Here is a 21,540-nt window from a genome sequence, read left to right as displayed (position 1 = left end):
TGAGAGCATGTTGCATCTTATTTTTCAGCTCAGTCACGTCTCTGTTATCTACATCTCTCCTTTTCCCATCATTATCTCTAATTCACACATATGAACAAGGTGCACTCTACTTAGAAAACAAAGAAATAAATACGTCTTTCAGAAGTATCAGAGTTTAAAACACTTTGCACAGGGATGTGCACTATGTGATTTCCATAACATATATGAGGTAGCAGCTGTATTTCATTACATTATTGGAAGAAAAGGCCCTAAACAGAAACAGTGTAGGGCAAAGGAGAATCAGTTGTTTAATGCTGAGTCCACACACAAACTTTTGCATGCACACAGAGCAACTGTTTTGGATAATCTGCTCTTTCCTGCCGTGAAAGGCAGTCAATTTTAATTTGGAAGAAGCATTGCTAATGTGAAAGTTAATAGAAAACTGCCATCCAGTGACTTAGAGAGTGATGCTGGCAGCAAGATCCTTGCTCAAGCACATGTCTGTTGGATTTCAGCACTGACTGTTCAATGCCCATCACTGAAAGTACCTGCAACGTGAACAACATGCTGACTCTGTGCACATCCCCAGCATGTGCACCCATGTGAGCAATGTGCACATGGTGCACACGCTGGCAGCCAAAGGCAGCCTGAGGCACCTCTGGAAGGATGTTGAAGACAAAGCAGCGACCCTTGCCGATGGGTACAAAACAGCAGATGTTACTGTGTGTGCCTATTATTTGCTTCAGAGCTATCAGGGGAAGAGGGTCATGTAAGCCAAGCACGCCCTCCAGAACATCCTTTGAGATAAGTGTGTGCACGTGTGCACACATGCACATGCACCTGCACCTTTCCAAAGAGAACTGGAGGCATCTGAGTGTGATTCCCCAATTTAACTCACAGCAAGCAAGTGCTCAGAGGATGACAGGCTCTGCAGGTCTTGTGTGCTGCAAGATCTGGATTTCAGTTCACTTTGCAGAGATATAAAAGGTCACAGGCTGGAGATGTGAACTCTCTCATAAAGCAAAAATCCGTGCCAAATGCTCATTAGATAATCAGCCAGCTGCACACAAACTGTTTATTGGACAGCAAGCAGCTACCGACCCCTTCTGACAGCATAAGCAGCCTCTAGGTTGTGGCTCAACATTCTTAAGAGCAGCTTGACATACTGAATCAACACCCTGTCATTTTGAATGCAGCCTTGTACTATTATCTGTAGATGTGTGTATTCCACATCTGAACTCCCACCTAAAATTAATTCAAAACATTCCATGGAAAAGGGAAGGGAAATTTCAAGCTGTGCTCTGCTGACATGATGGTTATTGATTTCTCTCCCTACAAGGAAAACAGAGAGCACCTCCAGTCAAAGGATATGTTACATTATTAGACTGTCCTGGAGGCGTGAGAAAGCAATGTGAAAACAAATAGTTCTTTTGTGGACTCTGCTAGATGTATGGGAGGGTGATTTTGGTTTGTTTGTTTCCTTAAACAATACACAAATATCCTACAAGTTTTTTCCAAGAAATTAAAACTTTTTCATCCCAAATACAGCCAGTGTAATGCTCAAAGTCCCTCCAAAAACTGGGTCCAATCCTCTTGGTATAAAAATTTTCATTAATCAAAACTTTCTGTGAAATAATAATAGCAAAAGCTTTCATTTAATTCTGTATTATTTTTAACTGTTTTAAGCAATCATCCTGCAGAGTAAGATTGCAATGAAAAAAACCCTGGAGGTACTCGCACCACAGGGATGCTGCAGTGCCCTCTAGAGTCTGTCACTTCCTCATTCTAACAGCTAGACAGATACTTGCAGAGCTGGCTCTAAAGACATCACCGGGGGAGTGCTGTCTACCACGTATGAAGCACGGACAAAAACCAAGACAAGAGTTCAGATTCAGACTCTTCAAGCGGTTCGCAGTGTTATTCTGGACAGTATCTCCCCCACATTCCTCTATGTAAAAAGGCATCTCTATAAACTAAGGCATTACATTTTAAAAAGGACTTTCAATATCAGTATCTCTATAACCCACAGAAATAAAGATGCTAACAAAGGTAAAAACAAATATTGTATTTTTTCTTACTTCCTGCCTTCCAAAAGCCATAACTATTCCTGTAACTCAGATCACTGGATGAAGAATCTACCTGGCTCCTTCCAAGATGAAAAACTGCTGCACTCAGATCTCCTGCATTCAAACTCTGTGCAGTGCTACAGAACGATGGATATTGCTCCTAGGAGCGCCTTTTTCTGATTTCAAATTAGTTCCAGTTCCTTTCTCTCAAATTCATAATGAAATATTCCCCAAAACAGCTCACTACTATACATACATATCCATCTGCATGCAGCTAACCACCATCCATTTTTTCCACTCATAAGCTGGCGAGGACAAAACATATCTTAACCCTAGCATATCAAAACTACAAGAAGTCAGTTCCATTGACACCATGTCCTAACTACCACATGCACACATCCATATGTCCCTTGTAGCAGGAGGTGGTCTAGATACATTTCATCCTTCTGCACTGGGAATGGTAGAGCATCTTCTACACATTTCAGACCTCTTGCTTCACCCCTACTAGTTACGCATCTAAGCAACCCATATGCTTTCCCAACTGGTGACATCTGCCTTTCTGTTTTTGAAATACACAAATACATTCTTTGTACTTGAAAAGTGCTCAAAGGCAGTAGCTGATTTCAGGATTCCCTGATAAGCTCCCAGTAACAGATGGCTTTCACCCTAAAAATCACTTGGGGCTTAAAGAAGGAACATAAAGGGGGTTGAAATAAAGACAGAAGCCATCTTGTTTGATTTGTCACTGTCCACTTCAAATTGCACAGATGCTGTGGGAGATGATACGTTTCAAATATGTAACAGATACATGCCTGACAGTACGCACACACAAAGTACCCTTAAAAGAACACAGAGACATGGCTGAGCCAGCTTTCTGCTGTCCATTATCAGACGACCTTCTCAGCATCACAGCAGTAGTAGTGAGTTCAGGTCTGGAGAAGGTCTCAGCCTCATGAGCCAGATAGTAAAAAGAGAGCAGGAGTAAGGAGCTCTGGGGGAAGAAAAACAAAAAAAGCAAAACACTGCCCAGTTGGTGAAAGACATGCTGCAAATTACAAAACCAGGACTGTTGGGACCCCTCTCCAAGAGCTTGGAGCCTATATTAAATCATGCAGCCATGAGAAATGAAGCATCACTAGAAGATGGTCCTGGGCACTGCCCAGACTAACCGCTGGATGGCAGTGGACTGGCTGGATATCAAGGACTGCATTCTGTGTGTGCCATTTCTAGGCACAGAGGATAGGAGCATAGAACATGGCTCTTTAGGGTTTCTCTGACTACATGCCAGTGTCTGGAAGAAGACTGAGGTCTCCAAGGGACAGTGATCCCTTAGTCTCCAGCAAACATCATAAAAGAATCAAGACGTTGGGGTTTTGGGATTGTTCCCTGAAGCTTGCCTGTTTTCCCAAGCTCTGCATCATCTCTGCTGTACCCTGTCCTGTGAGACTTGAGCTTGCATGGAAATTACAACACGTTAAACTCACTCCATGGCCTGACTAAAGCACCTTATGTGACAGCTGGGACTGCCCAGGGGATCTTCTATCACCTTTTCCATTAAAGTCGGTAAAGATGAGTTATCTGCTGTAAGGCACACTATCCTGGATATCACTAACACAACCCTGAAGTCTTTAGCTTAGCCAGGCTCAGTGTAGCCAAATTCCTGGTCCATCTTATGACAAAGAGACTTCCTAAGACAAACTTGTAGGCTTAAATTGTAGGTTTAAACTAACAATAGTGTGTGTGTCTTTAAGATAGTAGAATACAGCAAACTGTTCTAACTTGCTAACAGAGAGAAAGGAACGTTCAGCTTACAGGGGAAGGAACATCATGGGACTGATAACAACTAAGGAGACAGTAAATATGACCAAGGATGCTAGCCTTCAAGATAGCAGAGTGGCGCCCAATGTGGAGCGAGACTGGAACAGAACAGAAGCAAGGACATACCAACTGCTAACTCAGCATTAGGACCTTGCAAGCATGCGCAAGCACTGAGGTCATTCAGTAAACACAGTGAGGAAGACTATCAGCGACCACCAGAGACCCCAACCTCAGCAAGAAAGTGCATGCGTAATTAGGATGAAAATATTATAATTAGTTCCTGGATATATCATGAATATGTAAATAATTTCCTGGAAAAGCTGTAAATATGCATGAGTATGATAAATATATAGTTGCTGCTGGCAAGCAACGGGCACACACACCTTTGCAAAACTACTCGTGTGTGCACCCAGCGCTGCAATAAAGAATGCCTGCTTTCTAAAACTCCAAATTGAGTCTTAGAGAGTTTCTGTGACCAACTTTGATGGTAACAAACTTCCTCTACAATTTACTCTCTCTGCCTCTCTCCTACAGGCTGGGTCCCCATGACTGCCTTTAGCTGTCTCTTGGTTTGGGTTTGAACTCAGCTCATTTTTCTGAAGCTTCTCAGAGGGAAACAGGAAGGAGCTTGCTCTTCAGTAATAATGGCAAAGACTTCACTGTCAGGAACAAGATGAAAATAGACAAACATGTTTTAAATTCTTCCCAATCCTTCTTAAAGTGTACACTCTTTATCCATCTTCACCTGCACCCTCTTTCCCACCCCTCTGTCCTCAGCGATATCTGGACACACTGACTTTTATCTTTCCAGCAGCAGCTCCTCAGAGCTACAGGCACACAGCTGCCACGTGGATGTTACAGCAAGGGTGAGCCTCAATTCAAAATGAAGACACCAAAACCCAGTCTCCTGCAGGTTGGTGTGCACTAGGCACCTTAGCTCCCGCTACAGTCAGTACATGACCACTCAGTACAGCCTGGGGAGCTCAGAGAGCCACTCCGCTGAGCACTCACTCCAAATCTACTTCAAAGTGAGCTGAATTGCTTTCCTGGCTTCATGGAGCATCCTGACTAGATCTCCATTAACTTTAATGGGAGCTCAGATGCCTACCACACACCTTCATGTTGCTTTAATCTCACAATGAATCAGTGCACGTTTTATGTCTAGACATGACTTAAGTATACTTAACTATACATGACTTAGTTTGTGCCATTCTAAAAAAATGGGGATTTTGTTTTATGGATTTGATTTACTTCTTTTTACAAAATACTTTATTCCCTGCACTAATTCAGTAGTGTCCCCTCCATGTTTTGTTACTCCTTAGGCAATGTTTTTGGAAACTACTAAGCAAACTGCAAACACTGAGATAGTATTAGCTCAATCCAAAACGAAGTTGGAAAGCTTTTAAGTTGGCCAAACACACATCACATTAAATCACACTCAATTAACCTAATCAAGTATTTCTCTAATGAAAACATACGTTTCTGGGCTGGCAGTTTCTGACTCAACCACAATTCATTCAATGTTAAGGAAAAATCATTAGAAAAACCATCTGTTCTCTTTAAATAGAGGAACTATTTTTACCTTCATAATGATCCCAAGTAATTATAAAACATGGGTTTCAAAACAAAAACAAAACCAATGGGTTTCAAAAAGAAAAATAAGAAGAGAGGACAAGACATACACTACCTTGTGATTATCGCAGTATAAACATGTTGCTAGCCATGTGCAGTTTAGGCCTTACACTCTTCACTCTGCTATGTGTCATTCCATTAGCTGAAGCTACACAGTATATGCTACAGGGAGGCATAAGGGTTAGAGAGCAAAAGCGTGAGATTTGGTGAATGAATATTTACATACTAGAATTGAATGCCAAGAGAATCATAAAGTTCTCAGAAAAAGGTGATTCTCAAAAGAAATCAGTGACAAAGTCCCACACAATTGCTATTTTTAGGTGCCAAATTCAAAACTGTAGTCCTCAAAACTATCAGTCAGTTGACACCTAATCCTAGGGGATCTGACATTTTTTGCATTAAAATTCCCCAGGCACCCACCTGCTCACAGAAACTGTGACAGCATTAACCAAATCAGCAGAACTCCCTCATACCCAATCCTTCCCACAATCCTAACACAGAAACTTCTGCCTACGTTTCCTGATGATCTTATCTATTACCAAAGAGACAAAGTGCAGTATCAGATCAAGTGGGCAGCACCTTTTTTCCAGCAGTTGCATGGCTACAGCTGCAAGACAGGACAGCCCTGGGTAGAAAAGTCCTGGGTCTGCCTAGAAGGATCCGAACTCCAGCATCTGCACTGCCCTAACCTGTGGAGCCCTCCTGGAGCACAGTAACTCTCAGAATACCCTGCTGAAGCTGCTCCATTTAAATGCTCAGTGGACCAAAGAGAAACACCAAAGCACAACTCCGTCGTGCACTAGTGAGTTACCCGACACAAAGCAATCTTGACTTCTTGCTTGTGCCCCAGTGGTTGCTAAGCAGAAAGGTGGGAGGTTGCCAGTATCTGGCATTCTCAGTCACATGAAAATGTTGGCATGTGGCTCTTGCAGACAGGCAAGTTGACCACCCTCGGTACACAGCACCATTAATAGCATAGACTGAAAAGCCTGAAGGCTGTCAGATCGCTCATTATGGACTGCCTTAAAAAACAGAATTTCCCAACATAAATTTCGGCAACAGGAATCACCTTAATTTATTTACAGTGCATGAAATGCACTCTGCTTCCATTGAAAAGCCTATAATACACAGTATCTATGATTCTACATACAACCATATAAAATCCAGTGGGGAACACTTCTTAATTTTACACTGAGATGGAGATAACAAGTAATTCAAACTGCAGAACAAAATCCAAAGCACTGCTGCAAAACCCTGCAAGAATTTGTACATCTCGCCTATCATGGCTCCAGTAAAACCTTGACAAGCACTTACTCTGAAGTACAGCAACAAAATTGCCTGGACTAATTTCTGAGCAGGGCTCCCTGCACAGCTGTAGCACCCACACAAGGACCGATGAATATAATTGCAGGGTCAAAGGTACAGAACTTCTAAAGTCATTTCTGCAACTGGAAAATAAAATAGCTTGTAACTATACCCATGCTTCATGGAGCATGCATGGTTTTTAGAGGACTGTTTAAATGCAACTATCAACTAAAATCTAAGCCCTCCTTGAACAATAATAAGTGTTTTAACTAAATGTGTGGATTCTGAAGTAAATGACGAGGTGATAATTTCATCTGCTATAACAAATAACATTCTAGTCCTTGCGGAAATGAAAAAATGCCTTCTTTCCTTTCATCTGCTCCTCTCAAAAGAAACTCAGAGGATTTCAAGTGCTGCAAAACTAGAAAAAGGACAAAAACCTCCCACACATTAAGTACTTTGTGTGTGATTTTTATGGTGATTGTGTTGTTCTTCAGGGTTGACTCAAAGTTTTTAAGCACGAAGCGTAACCATAGCATGTTATGCAAAACAGGCTTCAAACAGCAAAGCTGCTTAGGCATTTTCAACAAAAGTTATTGATAGAAAGTGTTGGTTTCAGAGAGTCACTAGGAAACAAGAGAGAAGAGATACCCACTCTAGAACAGACAATGTTTCATCCCTTCTGCCATGGTCTGGTAAAAAGTTTTAGGCTCATTTTGTCTAGCAAAAAGAGTACCAAAAAGCCCACCCAAAGCCAACCAAATTAAAAGAAAACCCCAAACCAATCAAACAAAAAAAGAGTCCTCAATGTAGGAAATGTAGGAAAAACACTACGCCTTCTCTGAAATTCATTGGAAACTCCCAAGTTCCAGATACTCTAACCCACAGTTCTGATACATGCCAAAACATTCCAACCAGCACTTGTCATACAAAGACAAGCCCCCTTCGAACAGAAGTCTTGTGTTAACATAGAATCATAGAACGGCAGAATGGTTTGGGTTGGAAGAGGCCTTAAAGATCATCTAGTTCCAAACCCCCTGCCATGGGCAGGGACATCTTCCACTAGACCAGGTTGCTCAAAGCCCCGTCCAACCTGGCCTTGAACACTGCCAGGGATGGAGCATCCACAGCTTCTTGTGCCAGGGCCTCATCACCCTCACAGAGAAGAACTTCTTCCTAATATCTAATCAAAATCTACCCTCTTTCAGTTTAAAGCCATTCTCTCTTGTCCTATCCCTACACACCCTTGTCAAAAGTCCCTCTCCAGCTTTCTTGTAGGCACCTTTAGGTACTGAAAGGCTGACAGGTCTCCCCTGAGCCTTCTCCAGGCTGAACAAGCCAAACATTCTCAGCCTGTCTCCACAGACGAGGTGCACCATCCCTCGGAGCATCTTTGTGGCCTCATCCGGACTCGCTCCAACAGGTCCATGTCCTTCTTATGTTGAGGGCCCCAGAGCTGAACACAGTACTCCGGGTGGGGCCTCAGCAAGGCAGCGTAGAGGGGGAGAACCACCTCCCCTGACCTGCTGGTCACACTGCTTTTCATGCAGCCCGGGGTAAGGTTGCATTTCTGAGCTGCAAGCACACACTGCCAGCTCATGTTGAGCTTAGGTATCCTTAGTCATGCTTTTGACTCTTAAATAGCCCATTAAAAAGGAAGGATCACCATATCTTAGCAAAACACAGACCCTGCAAAGCTCCAGAGATCGTAGAATCATAGAATCGTAAGGGTTGGAAAAGACCTTAAGATCATCTAGTTCCAACCCCCCTGCCATGGGCAGGGACACCACACACTAAACCATGTCATCCAAGACTCCATCCAACCTGGCCTTGAACACCGCCAGGGATGGAGCATTCACAACCTCCCTGGGCAACCCATTCCAGTGCTTCACCACCCTCACTGTAAAGAACTTCTTCCTTGTATCTAATCTAAACTTCCCCTGTTTAAGTTTGAACCCATTACCCCTTGTCCTACCACTACAGTCCCTAAGGAAGAGTCCCTCCCCAGCATCCTTGTAGACCCCCTTCAGATACTGGAAGGCTGCTATGAGGTCTCCACGCAGCCTTCTCTTCTCCAGGCTGAACAGCCCCAACTCTCTCAGCCTGTCTTCATACGGGAGGTGCTCCAGCCCTCTTATCATCCTCGTGGCCCTCCTCTGGACTCGCTCCAACAGCTCCATGTCCTTTTTATGTTGAGGACACCAGAACTGTATGCAGTACTCCAAGTGAGGTCTCACAAGAGCAGAGTAGAGGGGCAGGATCACCTCCTTCGACCTGCTGGTCACGCTTCTTTTGATGCAGCCCAGGATACGGTTGGCTTTCTGGGCTGCAAGCGCACACTGCCTGCTCATGTTAAGCTTCTTGTCAACCAACACCCCCAAGTCCTTTTCTGCAGGGCTGCTCTGAATCTCTTCTCCACCCAACCTGTAGCTGTGCCTGGGATTGCCCTGACCCAGGTGTAGGACCTTACACTTGGCTTGGTTAAACTTCATAAGGTTGGCATTGGCCCACCTCACAAGCATGCCAAGGTCCCTCTGGATGGCATCCCTTCCCTCCAGCGTATCAACCGAACCACACGGCTTGGTGTCATCGGCAAACTTGCTGAGGGCGCACTCAATCCCACTGTCCATGTCGCCGACAAAGATGTTGAACAGGATCGGTCCCAACACCGATCCCTGAGGGACACCACTCGTTACAGGTTTCCAACAGGACATCGAGCCATTTACCACAACTCTTTGCGTGCAGCCATCGAGCCAGTTTTTTATCCACCGAGTGGTCCATCTATCAAATTGATGTCTCTCCAATTTAGAGACAAGGATGTCATGCGGGACAGTGTCGAACGCTTTGCACAAGTCCAGGTAGATGATGTCAACTGCTCTGCCCCTGTCCATCAGTTCCGTGGCTCCATCATAGGCGGCCACCAAATTGGTCAGGCAGGATTTCCCCTTAGTGAAGCCATGTTGGCTGTCACCAACCACCTCATTGTTTTTCATGTGCCTTAGCATGTTTTCCAGGAGAAACTGTTCCAAGATTTTGCCAGGCACAGAGGTGAGGCTGACTGGTCTGTAGTTCCCTGGGTCTTCCACGTTCCCCTTCTTGAAAATGGGGGTTATATTACCCTTCTTCCAGTCATCGGGAACTTCACCTGACTGCCAGGATTTTTTGAATATGATGGACAGTGGTTTAGCAACTTCATTCGCCAGCTCCTTCAGGACCCATGGATGGATATCGTCAGGTCCCATGGACTTATGCGCGTTCAGGTTCTTAAGATGGTCTCGAACCTGATCCTCTCCTACAGTGGGCCTAAGGTCTTCATTCTCACAGTCCCTGCATTTGCTTTCCAAGACTTGGGTGGTGTGGTCAGAGCATTTGCTGGTGAAGACTGAGGCAAAGAAGTCATTAAGAACCTCAGCCTTCTCCAAATCCATGGTAGCCAGTTCTCCTGATAGCTTCTGGAGAGGGCCCACATTGTCCCTAGTCTGTCTTTTATTTGCTACATATCTATAGAATCCTTTCCTGTTATCTTTTACATTCCTTGCCAAACTTAGTTCTAGCTGGGCCTTAGCTTTCCTAACCTGGTCCCTAGCTTCCCAAGCAATGCTCCTATATTCTTCCCAGGCCGCCTGTCCTCGCTTCCACCTTCTATAAGCTTCTTTTTTCCCTCTAAGTTTCCTCAGCAGCTCCTTGTCCATCCATGGAGGTCTCCTGGCCCTCCTGCTGCACTTTCTTCTAGTCGGGATGCAACACTCCTGAGCACATAGCAGGTGATCCTTGAATATCGACCAGCAGTCTTGGCCCCCCCTGCCCTCTAGGACTGTACCCCATGAAACCTTACTAAGGAGGTTCCTGAAGAGGCCAAAGTCTGCTTTCTTGAAGTCCAGGGCAGTGAGCTTGCTGCATGCTCTTCTCACTGTCCTGAGGATCTCAAACTCAACCATCTCGTGATCACTAGAGCCAAGGTTGGCCTGGAGCGTCACATTTCCAACCAGTCCCTCCCTGTTGGTGAGCACGAGGGATGATCTTTGCATCATGATCTGCAAGCCCACCTGAAGTCACAAAATACAGAGGTTAAGAACAAAAGCTGAACAATCCCTTTGGATGCTGCCACCTCTTTCAGCCAGCTGTGTGACAGCACAGAGCCCGGCAGGACACTGGACCTCTGTCTGCTTCCCAGATGAGTCATGTACATCCAGCACAAATACCTGAGGCACACACGTGTCTGTTCATGAACCAAGGCTGTGATGATTAGTTAATAACCCACTTTAGCAGTTGAAACAGCACAAACCATTGGAACAGCTTGCAATGAGCACACCAAATACTGCAGAAAGGGAGTGCCCACAAGGCAGCCACAGATCCCTGTGTACCAGGCCAAGGAACCGCCACCTCCTCCCAGTCCCGCGTTTGTCGGCAGGGCTTGTGGCCTCAACCAGCCAGTCTTGAGATTTACCCTTCCCTTGTCTCTCTCGGAACAAAGTTAAATAATTGATACTTATTTAAATACAAATAATACTTAGATGATTAAATAATACTTAAATAATTAATTAGAAAAAATATTACAAATTGTTTGCTGCAGATAATACTGACATGGTTATCAATAACTACCAATAACTACCTCTAAACAGTGCTCAAATACTTATCTTCTGGCCAAATTCACAATACCAGCAGGAATCAGCAGTCCTCTATCTGCAGAATCCCCCCTCATGTGAAGAACTAATGCTTAGAAAAAGAAAAAGTACCACATCAAAAAGCAATAAATTATCTTCGAAAGCTCTTTTCTTTCACAGTGAGATATCACAAAGGGCTGAGTAGATCTGTGTAAAAATTACTGGGTTTTGGTTCAGTCACCAAACACTTTGTTTCAATTGTGCAAGCACTTCATTTTCAGGACGATGTGATGAGAGACATTTGGGGGATTTTTAAAAGACTTATATACATTATCTGAATATGTTCTCTAGACACTTCTGAGATGTAAACCACATTCTGATTTCCCACATTTTCATAAATGATCAAGTGTTTCAAAACTCTTTTTTTTTTGACCAAAATAATTAGGTTTGGTACCACAAAACTGTATTTTTTAAAATAACAGCCATCTGAAAACATGTCTGCCAGCTGTAGGCATAAGCACTATCTGAAAGTTCCCGGATAGTGCTTTCAAAGCCTACCAAAGCCAAAGAAGGCTAATTAAGCTGACCCCTCCCCCTGCTCTTGGAGCACCTAGTATCTTGTACATTTGAGTCACGAAAGCCCACTAACAATAATAATAATATAGCTAATAACAATACCTAGCTTACATATAACATATTTTATTACAGTGCACTACAGAAATAGCAAAGGGAAACAGACACAGGGAGGGGAAGCAAAGTGCTACGGTAGCTGAAGAAGTCAGCAGCAGAGCAAGGACTGATGCCCAACACAAGTCGCAGCCATGCCTCCTGCATGGGTCCAAAAGAGTCATGAAAGGTACTTGAAAAGTGGAGGGGTCAGGATGATGATAAGTACCCTAAAAGAAAATAAACCAGCCCCATTCCATCTTCACCCTTCCCCAGTGCCACTCGGAGCCCGTTCACTTCTCTCACAAGGAGTTTTCACCAGGGAGCATCATACAATTTATTTCAAGCCAGAAATCAGGACTGTGCTAATCAAAACATGCCATCCAGCTGTTCTTTCACACATGCATGCAAAGCAGCCATGATCCCACAAGCAGAGGAAGGAATAAGTGTAATTTTGTGTTTGCATACAGAGAGTGAGGTCCATGATACCTTTCCAACACCCTTTCTTCAGCCAACACTCTGTCTGTGTCCTTCCTACTAGACCTGTCAGTGCTTCTGATGCAATCATACACTTTGTTCTTGAAATCATATCCTCTCTTGGCTTATGCAACTCTCCTTTCACAACTCCAACTGTTCCTTTGCGTGATCTTCCATCCTCCTCTAGGCCCTCCCCATCTCACTGAGCTTCCCAGGAGACCTATGCCTTCTTTTTCTCCGTTCCATCTTCCTTCTAGCCTCAGCCTCTATTTTTCGTTCAGCTCTGCCTCCTCTCCAGGCTTATCTTTCCATCTAAGCTAGATCTTGGCATGCCTTTCTAGTGCTTTTGCTCTACATCTTGTGAATCAGCTGAAACTTCAACATGGTGAAAAGCATAGCTTGTAATTCTGTTTGGCCCAAAATCAGGACATCACCTTGTCTCGGAACTTGCTCTGGGGTTTTGCACCTTGTTTCTGTACAATGCCTGTATGGTTATACACTTTGCAATCTTCCCGTACTCTTTCAACAGCCTTCCTAGTCTCTTCCATTTTGATTCCTTTGAGGTGTTCTTCTTGGGACTTCACAAATGGCATCCTGTCTTCCTCATACCCACCGACAAGGCTGACACAAAGGTCGCTGTAACCAAGTCCTGCAGCTGATCGCACTGCTGATGGATAACATTGCTGTTGGCAATTTTATCCAACTGTTCACCCACTCATTTAACCCTTCAACACAAAACCAGTCTATCTTACACATAAAAAGGAAGATATCCAAGAAGTCCGCTCCTGATAGCACAGCTAACATAATATCCATGATTGATTAAAACATATTTAATTTGATTTGTTTACAGCCACTGTAGTAGGTTGAATACATACATATCCGATAACTATATCCTCCTCTGACCAGGAATATATCTCCAAAAACTACATGAAGAACAGCCAGTGCAAAGTCTGAGTGCCTAAATAGCAACTAACTGCACCAGTTTGTAGAGTTAGTGTCTTCCCAGCCCCAAGACAGATTAGACTCAAGCCCTTTCTGAATAATTAATCAAATTTTCTCAGTGCACAATCAGAGCCATCAGCAATAGATCATACAAATGGAAAGTGAACACGAGGTCTCCTTAATGACTACTTAACCCCATCGACCATGATGTCAACCCATTTAAGGCACCTAAGAGGCTGCTTTTCAAAATAAAGCTGCCTGATGGTTTTAGATAACCTCCCCTGACAATTACAGATATTCCTATTCAGATAAGAGTCATCTCTACAGCTGAGCAGCACCATGGAAGGACTTAACCAGACCAGATGGTACACACTTGCTTCCCACGTGCACTGGTACCAAAAGAACACTTCAAGAAAGTAATGTGCAATAAGTTCCAGACTACTGCAGATGGGTCCCTCTGGAAGCGCTGGCATCATTACTTAGAGCGAAGGCAAGCCACAGTGCTTCATTTTACAAACCCTGACGCAGCTCACAGTGTTCTCGCTGCTGCAGTGCTTCCAGCTCAGGGCCCCAGCACATCCACAGGTGCACCACCATACTTGCAAGACTTCCTCCTTACTTGCCCATCTGCACTGAATGTGGCCCATTCCACAGTGACCTAAGCCTACTAAATCAGTGCTACAGCCATTATAAAGCAAGGCTCTGGGGCCAGATTTGATTTAAGGTGTCCTACAAGCTCAAAAATGTTTGGTTTGGTGCCTCACTTGTGTCTTCAAAACCTCTAAAACTGTTTTTAAAATGCCTGGCTCTAGGGCTCATCAGCTTTTATTTTGTCAAAGAAGGAATGCTACCTACACCTCTGCAACTGCATCCCAGATCTTCAGATGAAGCACTCCCCATCCTTTCCTCCTAGGCATATGAAGTTGCTTATCTTTGCAAATAATAATGCCCCAAGCAAACTCTTCTCAGAGGCAGTGTCCCTGGAGAATACCCTGCACTTGAATCAAAACAGGAAGGAAACAGATTTAAAATGTTCTCCAATTTATTTTGTGAGTTACTTTGAAGTCTATGTATTTGAATGTTTTCTCATGGGGACAGGTGCATAAGCACAAATGCAGTCTCTTTATAACAGCAACCGTTTCACGTATTTAGAAAAGAACATACAATTGCAATCAATATTTTCCTCAAAGCAAGCATTTTTCAAGATTTGCTTTCAACACAGCGAGATGTGATTCAGGTCTATTATTAGCAAGAATTTGAGCAAGGCTATGTCAAAATGAAACAAGAGAGGTAACATATAAGTTTAAAAAATAAGAAAAAAAGAAACTACCAGCTCTGATTATTTCCCAGTAGCAGGTTTTTCATACACACCAGTGTGGCTGCGCTCAAAATAGCCTTCTACAGTTATATGCAATTTTACAGTCAGGCATCAAGGATACAGGTGCAGGAGGTAATGCCCTAGGGCAACCAACTCACTAGTTGAGGTGTGGCCTCACCAGTGCTGAGTACAGGGGGAAAAGCACTGCCCTAATCCCACTGGCCACGCTATTTCTGATACGAAACAGGATGCTATTTTACAGCAGTAGCCAGATTAAGTTCTAGTTGGGCTTTCACCCTTCTAATTTCTTCCCTGCATAACCTCACAACATCGCTGGAGTCCTTCTAAGCTGCCTGCCCCTTCTTTCAAAGGTCATAAACTCTTATTCTTTTCCCAAGTTGCAGCCAAAGCTCTGTTCAGCCAGGCCAGCCTTCTTCCCCACCAGGTTGTCTTTCAGCACAGGGGGATGGCCTCCTCCTGCCCTTTTAATACCACTAGAAGTGTATTTAAATGATCCACAGTTGTCTTTAGCACTGACCTGAACTGTGTTCCAGGCTGTATTTATTTCAAATTGGATTGAAGCCAAAGCTACTGGAGACCAACTTCCCTCACTTTTGATCCTTCAGCCAGCAGGAACAATGAATTATTTAACAATAAAAATCAGAGCGGACTGCTGTAACACATATCTCTGATCACCTCAAGTCAGCACCACCAGCTCTTCTGGCAGCCTGGAACCACAGAGCAAGAGAGACCCTCTAGCTGTTACTCCCATCTCTGGGGAACAGCTCAGATACAAGGACAGAAGTGACTCTACTTGAGCTACCAGGATGCCCCTTCTCCTCCCAAAACTCCCTGATCGAGAAGAACCCGCAGTTCTGCCACTGCTCCATGCAAGTGCAGGCAGGGTTGGCATCTGCTGAGGTGTCTGTTGGATATAAAGCTAAACAGAACAATCCAGACTTGCCCACTTCAATAAAAATCATAGCTTATATCTGAGTGGAATTTAATACCAGTATTCCAAGTCCAAGGAATGACACCTTATTCATTTAATATTAGGCTTCCCTCTGGTCTTTTTTACTTCACGTTATTATTTCTCAATCAAAACATTTAGTAATTTTCAAACAGATGAGGAATTAACCATTAGATACACTTACCAGGATTAAATATTGCAAGCCACCGAGTAACTTAATGAATGCAAAGCACATGGGTAGCCTTGAAAGCATGATGCCCCAGACCAAGGACCTCAGCTCTACAAGACAACTAATGCTGAGATACAGAGCAGGATGAAAGTTTGCTACATCTGGACTGGGACACAAAACAACAGGCAGTACAAGACACTCCAGTGGCCCTGGACCAAGCCAGATGAGTTTAGCAGGGTTTATTACCTTGGGTCTCATTGTGGCACCAGTAAGAGGCAGTGGCAGCCCAAGACAGCAACACATGGAAGGAACCACAAGAAATAGCAAAGAATGAAGCACAAACATTTCCCAACAAAGCTCACCTGAAAGAAGCAATTTGGGAAATGATGATCCACACCAAAGCATCAGCAGCTGAACCATAAGACAATGCATACATCTCCAGGCTGCTTTCATACACTTAAAATCACTGTATCAACATTTCACCATTGCAGTGATCATACTTCATGGTGAATCCCATTCCTTGTATTTGTTAGGCTTCTGAGGAGTTAATTTACAGCATTGTAAGTAACTTTAATGTTCTGTTTGCTGCTCTCTTAGTCACATTTTGCTCTTTTTTCTCTTAAGTGTGAGAAGATTGAACTAAACTGAAATTCTAGTAAAAAATTCCTCGAATCCTCCTTCGCTAGAAAGCACACTGACATTCTGGGTGCCCCGGTCTGATCTCAGAGATACAAATCTATGAAATGAAATCTCACTTGGTGCTCTTATCACCCTTGCTATAATCCCAGGCTGGGAGAGCCTGCCCACGCAGCTGATCCAAGCTTCCTGTACACCCGAAACCAACAGCACATGGTCAGGGTGGTAGGAGCTCAGCTGTCCCCACACCTTAACCAGTCACCCACCAAGTAGCTCAGCCCCAAGCCTGAGCCTCCTGCCAGAAGAGGAGGTACATTAAACAAACAATACCTCTTGTAAGTATTTGGAGGACACAGAGGTGTTCTTGTTTAAGGAACAATGCAGCAGCTCTGCTGACCATTGGGTCAGAAGGATATCTAATTAATTAAATATTGTACAATTATCCATTTCATATTTGTGCAGCAAGAACAGAGGTGAGAAGCCAAGTCACCATATTGTCAATAATTCATGAAATACTATAAAATGTAAAGTAATGATAATTATGTACTGAGCACTATCAGTGCCTTTGGATCTCTGCTTTGAGGATCTAACTAATAAAAGGACAGATTCTGCTAAGCAGAAGTGTACTGTTACTCTGAACAAACCAAGTCAGTTCCTAATTCTCCTAAGACCATCTTGAAGTGGTGGGATGGCTTCACAGCACATCAGCCTGGGCCTTGCCTGAGATAACCCTTCCTTAGGGACACAGCCTTGAAAGAAAACAAGGAACAGCAAATACATGTGGCCATCACAAAAGGAAGAGAGAAATTAAACTCCCCATTAAGTCCAATCTCTTGGAAAAGCTCAAATGTAGGATTTTGTTCCTGAGTGCTTATAAACTGCTGTGTGCCATCCTTGACATCTCTTAAAAGGTTCACGTGACTGTTTCCCTCCAACCTGGCAAAAGATACAGTAAATCAACCTAGCAATCTTCACAAAGCATTGATGTTGTTTTTTCTACAGTAAATCAGAGGGAGACTGCCAGGAACTTGGCTAACAGCAGTAATTCAGGTTCTAACTCACCAGTGCTGTGATCCAAAATATTAAGAGAAATACCCACCCTCCATGCAGCAGCACCACTACCATGGCCAAGACCTAAGCCAGGGTGGTAACGTGCCATCAGGTAACAACCTAATCAATCAAGTAACAGAAAGCGATCATCCCTGAAATCATTTGTATTATAGCGTGGTCAGAAAACCCAGCAACTCCAGGTCTCTCAGATACAGACAAGCCTCCAGTGATTACAAGAACACCTGTTCTGTATTAGCATGTTAAAAGCAGGCTTTCCTATTCCTTTATTCTCCCTAAAATTTGTGTCCGTGCGCACACACCTGCCCATCCCTTCCCGTGGGGAGGGCACAGGTATCACACACCATCACCATCATCATCACCACCCCACTCCCTGTGAGACGCCGGGGGCCCGCGCAGCGCAGCCGGGCCTCCTCACGGAGGAGGACGGACACCCTGCGAACCCCTTTTTCCCGCCCAGCCGGGCCCCGGGATCCCGGTTCCCGTCCCCGCCGGTGCCAGGAGCAGGGCCGCCGGAGCGGGGCCCGGTTCCACCCCGCCGCGCCCGTCCTCCGCGGCTCCCCTCCGCCCGGGCCGGCAGAGGGAAAGCCCCTCGCCCCCAGCGCCGGCCGGGGAAGGGCGCGGCCGGTGCCCGAGCCCCCTCTCGGGGGTGCCGCGCCCGCCCGGGCGCCGCCCGCACTCACCGTCCGTCGCCATGGCCGCGGCGGCGGCCCGGCCTCCCGCGCCCGCTGCCCGACAGCGGCAGCGGAGCCCCGCGGCGAGGCGGGAGGCGGCCCGGGCCGCCGCCGGCAGCGGGGAGGGTGCGCGCTGACCCGCACGGCGCCTTCCCGCCTCGGTGCGGGAGCGATGCGGGTGCGGCGGCGGGGTCCCTGGGCTGAGGGAGCGAGCGGCGCTGCCTGCAACCCGCGGCGGTGCCGGCGAGCGCTGCCCGGGGTGGGTCGGGTCGGGTCGGGTCGGGCGGGGGGACAGCGCGGAAGGCGGCACAGCCCGGGCGCATCGGCACCGGCGGGACCCCGTGGAACGTCTTGGGGTGCAGACCCAGCTTGGGGTGGTAAGCTGCTTCACACCGCCGTACAAAACGTTGTGCCATCTCTTAGCGAGTCCTCAGGCCTGTGATGACCAGTTAGTAGCCTGCATGAAATATGACAGCCAGCTCCACCCTAGCTTCGGGGGACATGGTCAACACACAGCCCTGGGTCAAAAACTCATCTAGAGACACAGCAGGTGGCACTGAGCCTGTCGCTAAGATTCAAATGCTGCTTCATTTTTCATCACACATACAAAACTCCCTTCTAAACAAACAAGTTACTCCCAATCTCAAATAACCTTTAGCAGCTGATGGGTGGCCTGTATGTCCTCTATTATTCTCCATATCCAGGTTTATGACTAAAGAGGAAGCAGTTTGGGGTCTGTTACAGAAAGCTCAAGCTGTTGCAAGACAAGTTTGCTTTGCATGTTTCTATTGCAGCCAGCATAGAGAATACTGACCCAAGTCCTGAAGCACTAGGAGCAAGACAGAGTTTTGGCACATTTGTCAATCCCTTGTAGCTCATGAAGTTCCCGAAGTTCCTGCAGTTCTACTTCCAAGTGTTGGCCTGCGTACACATGGAGGAAGGAAGTATTCCATACCAGGCTTAACTGGATGCCCAGATTTGAGGACAAAGATGAAAATGGGGTGAGGAAGCCAGATCCATGCAGCAAGCTTTATAAAACATGAATGGGCAACTGCAGAAGCAGAATGAACTTTAAAATGAAACATGCCAGAAAAGAAGAGATAAAATATCTGTGTCATTTGAAGAATTTGCTATGCATGCGTGATGAGAATATAAACTCTCTGCATAGGGTCCTGTTATGTAAAATACACAAGTATGATACTAGAATGAATCTCTAGTCTATCTCTGGTCTCCAAAGCAGGACTAGGTCTACCTCAGAGCACCACAACTCATGTTTTTCCAACATTGTTTTGAACTTCGACAGTGAAAGTGATTCTGCTGTTTGTTGTAACACCAAACTGTTTACTTAACTTCAAAAAATCTCTTATTAAGTAAATTAATGTTGCTGCAAATTGTATAGCTCTACCTCAGTGAACATGGAGAACAATCACCATTCGCATAAACATGTATTTCAAAGCTGTAAAGACCATTACACTGTTAATACTCACTCTCAAACCCTTTCTTTTCCAGGCTAAACTCTCTACCAGTTTTCTACTTGTGGACCTTTTTTTTAGGGTTCTCTAATGATTCTAGAGGTGATGTCTGCATCCTCCCCAAATTATACACAACACGGATCACCACTGCCATCCATGGCATTTGGAAGTTGTCACATCACCCCCATATTGCTGATCCACCTTCGGTTTCAGGGCTGCAAAAACCTGCAGATTGAGAACAGATGCTCACACAAGCATTCCCAAGCTGGCATTTTCATCTAATCTGTCCTTCCAAGCACAGCCCTCTGCGCTTACCTTTACTAAATGAGACCTTGTTGATTTCTCCCATTATAAGAATAAAAATTAGACTGGAAAATGTCTTCCACTTAAACGGTTTCTAAACTGATGTCACCTATAACTGTTTTAAGTTTATTCTGCTTTTCATCACCCACATTGTACTTGTCAACATTGCACAGCAGTAGCTCAAACCTCCACTTGGAGGATCCTTTAGCTTTGCCAAAGCAATGAATGTAATTCTTCACTCAGTTGTGTATCCATCTCAGAGAAGTTTCAGCCAAACCATATGTCTCTAATTTGTTTACGAAAACTGTAACAACATCCAGATACACCCTGTCACATTGCCTCACTTCTATCCACCAGGTCAGCTGGAAGTTAGGCTGGCGTTACAGACACGAAGTTTCCTTGCAGCCTTCAACTACTATAGTCGTAGCTGAGGCTACAACCAGAAGAGAAGTTAGAACCTAGAGAACAGTATTCTTGGAAGTCTAGATTTACTGTATGGGGGGGAGAAGTAGTTTTGTTTGTTTGTTTTTTAATGACAGCTGCTTGCTTCAACTAAGCATTTTAGGAAGTCCCTCTCCTGTTCGTAAAAGTCTGTAATTGCCCATCACACTACAGCAAGGGATTTATTTTTAAGATTACACCAAAATTATGAAACTTTGCTTACAGCTGCCTCTAAATTCTCAGGATTACCATTTTAAACTATTACCACTGCACACAGTCAGCAGTTCTAAGTCTATCCTTTAGCATAACTTTCATTTTACATCTGTGTAATTTTATAAACAAATTAAGGAATGCTTGCTTTCATAATTACAACATTACACCCATTTTTGAGCCTAGTCAAGCCTTTGCATGCTTCCAATGTGGATTTGCAAATCATTTTTAGAAGTGGGTGCAGGGAATTTAGTTGAAAATAGCCTGTCAAGAAAGTAAAAAATAAGCTTTTGTAGCTAGGTTTAATCTCTCTCTCTAGCTTCCTTGAGAAAGATACCTGCAAGTTGGAGGGAAATAGAAGAAGAGAAGTCACTTTCAAGTTTCTCTTCAAGGGAAGAACCCAGTACCATGTAGCTGGAAGACCTAACTTAACCTTGGTGCCTAGAAACAGCAGAAGAGGATTGGTGCTGTAAAGTTCATCCTTAAGCAACTTCCAAAGTGAAGAAACTCACAAGAAATTATGAATTTGAAGTTGTAGTCCCACTAACTGCTAGAAAGAACTTTCCCTCTTCCTCTGTATCTTTTTTAGCCAAAAAGATGTTCAAGTGTTCCATTGCATCTCATCATCACATTGCTCACTATTACACCACTCCTGCTATCCATTCCCTGCAATGTGAGGATACTAGAAAGCTTCTCTTAGACCCACACCCAAAGCAGCAGCTGGAATTGATAAAACTGACAAACACAGCATTACCAACAGGATCCTAACTGCATTAAGATGAGCAGAAAA

The 21,540-nt window shown here is 44.6% G+C and overlaps 1 protein-coding gene across 1 annotated transcript in view; it reads right to left on the bottom strand.

Moving 5' to 3' along the window:
* The window catches only part of SYT16 (synaptotagmin 16), a 114,531-nt gene extending 96,157 nt beyond the window's left edge, over positions 1–18,374 (bottom strand). The window contains exon 1 of the mRNA XM_030481368.1: positions 18,334–18,374. The gene's annotated coding sequence lies outside the window, so the exon portion shown is untranslated. The remainder of the gene's footprint in view (positions 1–18,333) is intronic.
* Positions 18,375–21,540: the final 3,166 nt, after the last annotated feature.

The sequence above is a fragment of the Strigops habroptila genome, chromosome 4 (assembly GCF_004027225.2).
Source record: "Strigops habroptila isolate Jane chromosome 4, bStrHab1.2.pri, whole genome shotgun sequence".
Lineage (NCBI taxonomy): Eukaryota > Metazoa > Chordata > Aves > Psittaciformes > Psittacidae > Strigops > Strigops habroptila.
This window is presented reverse-complemented; position numbering and strand designations above follow the sequence as displayed.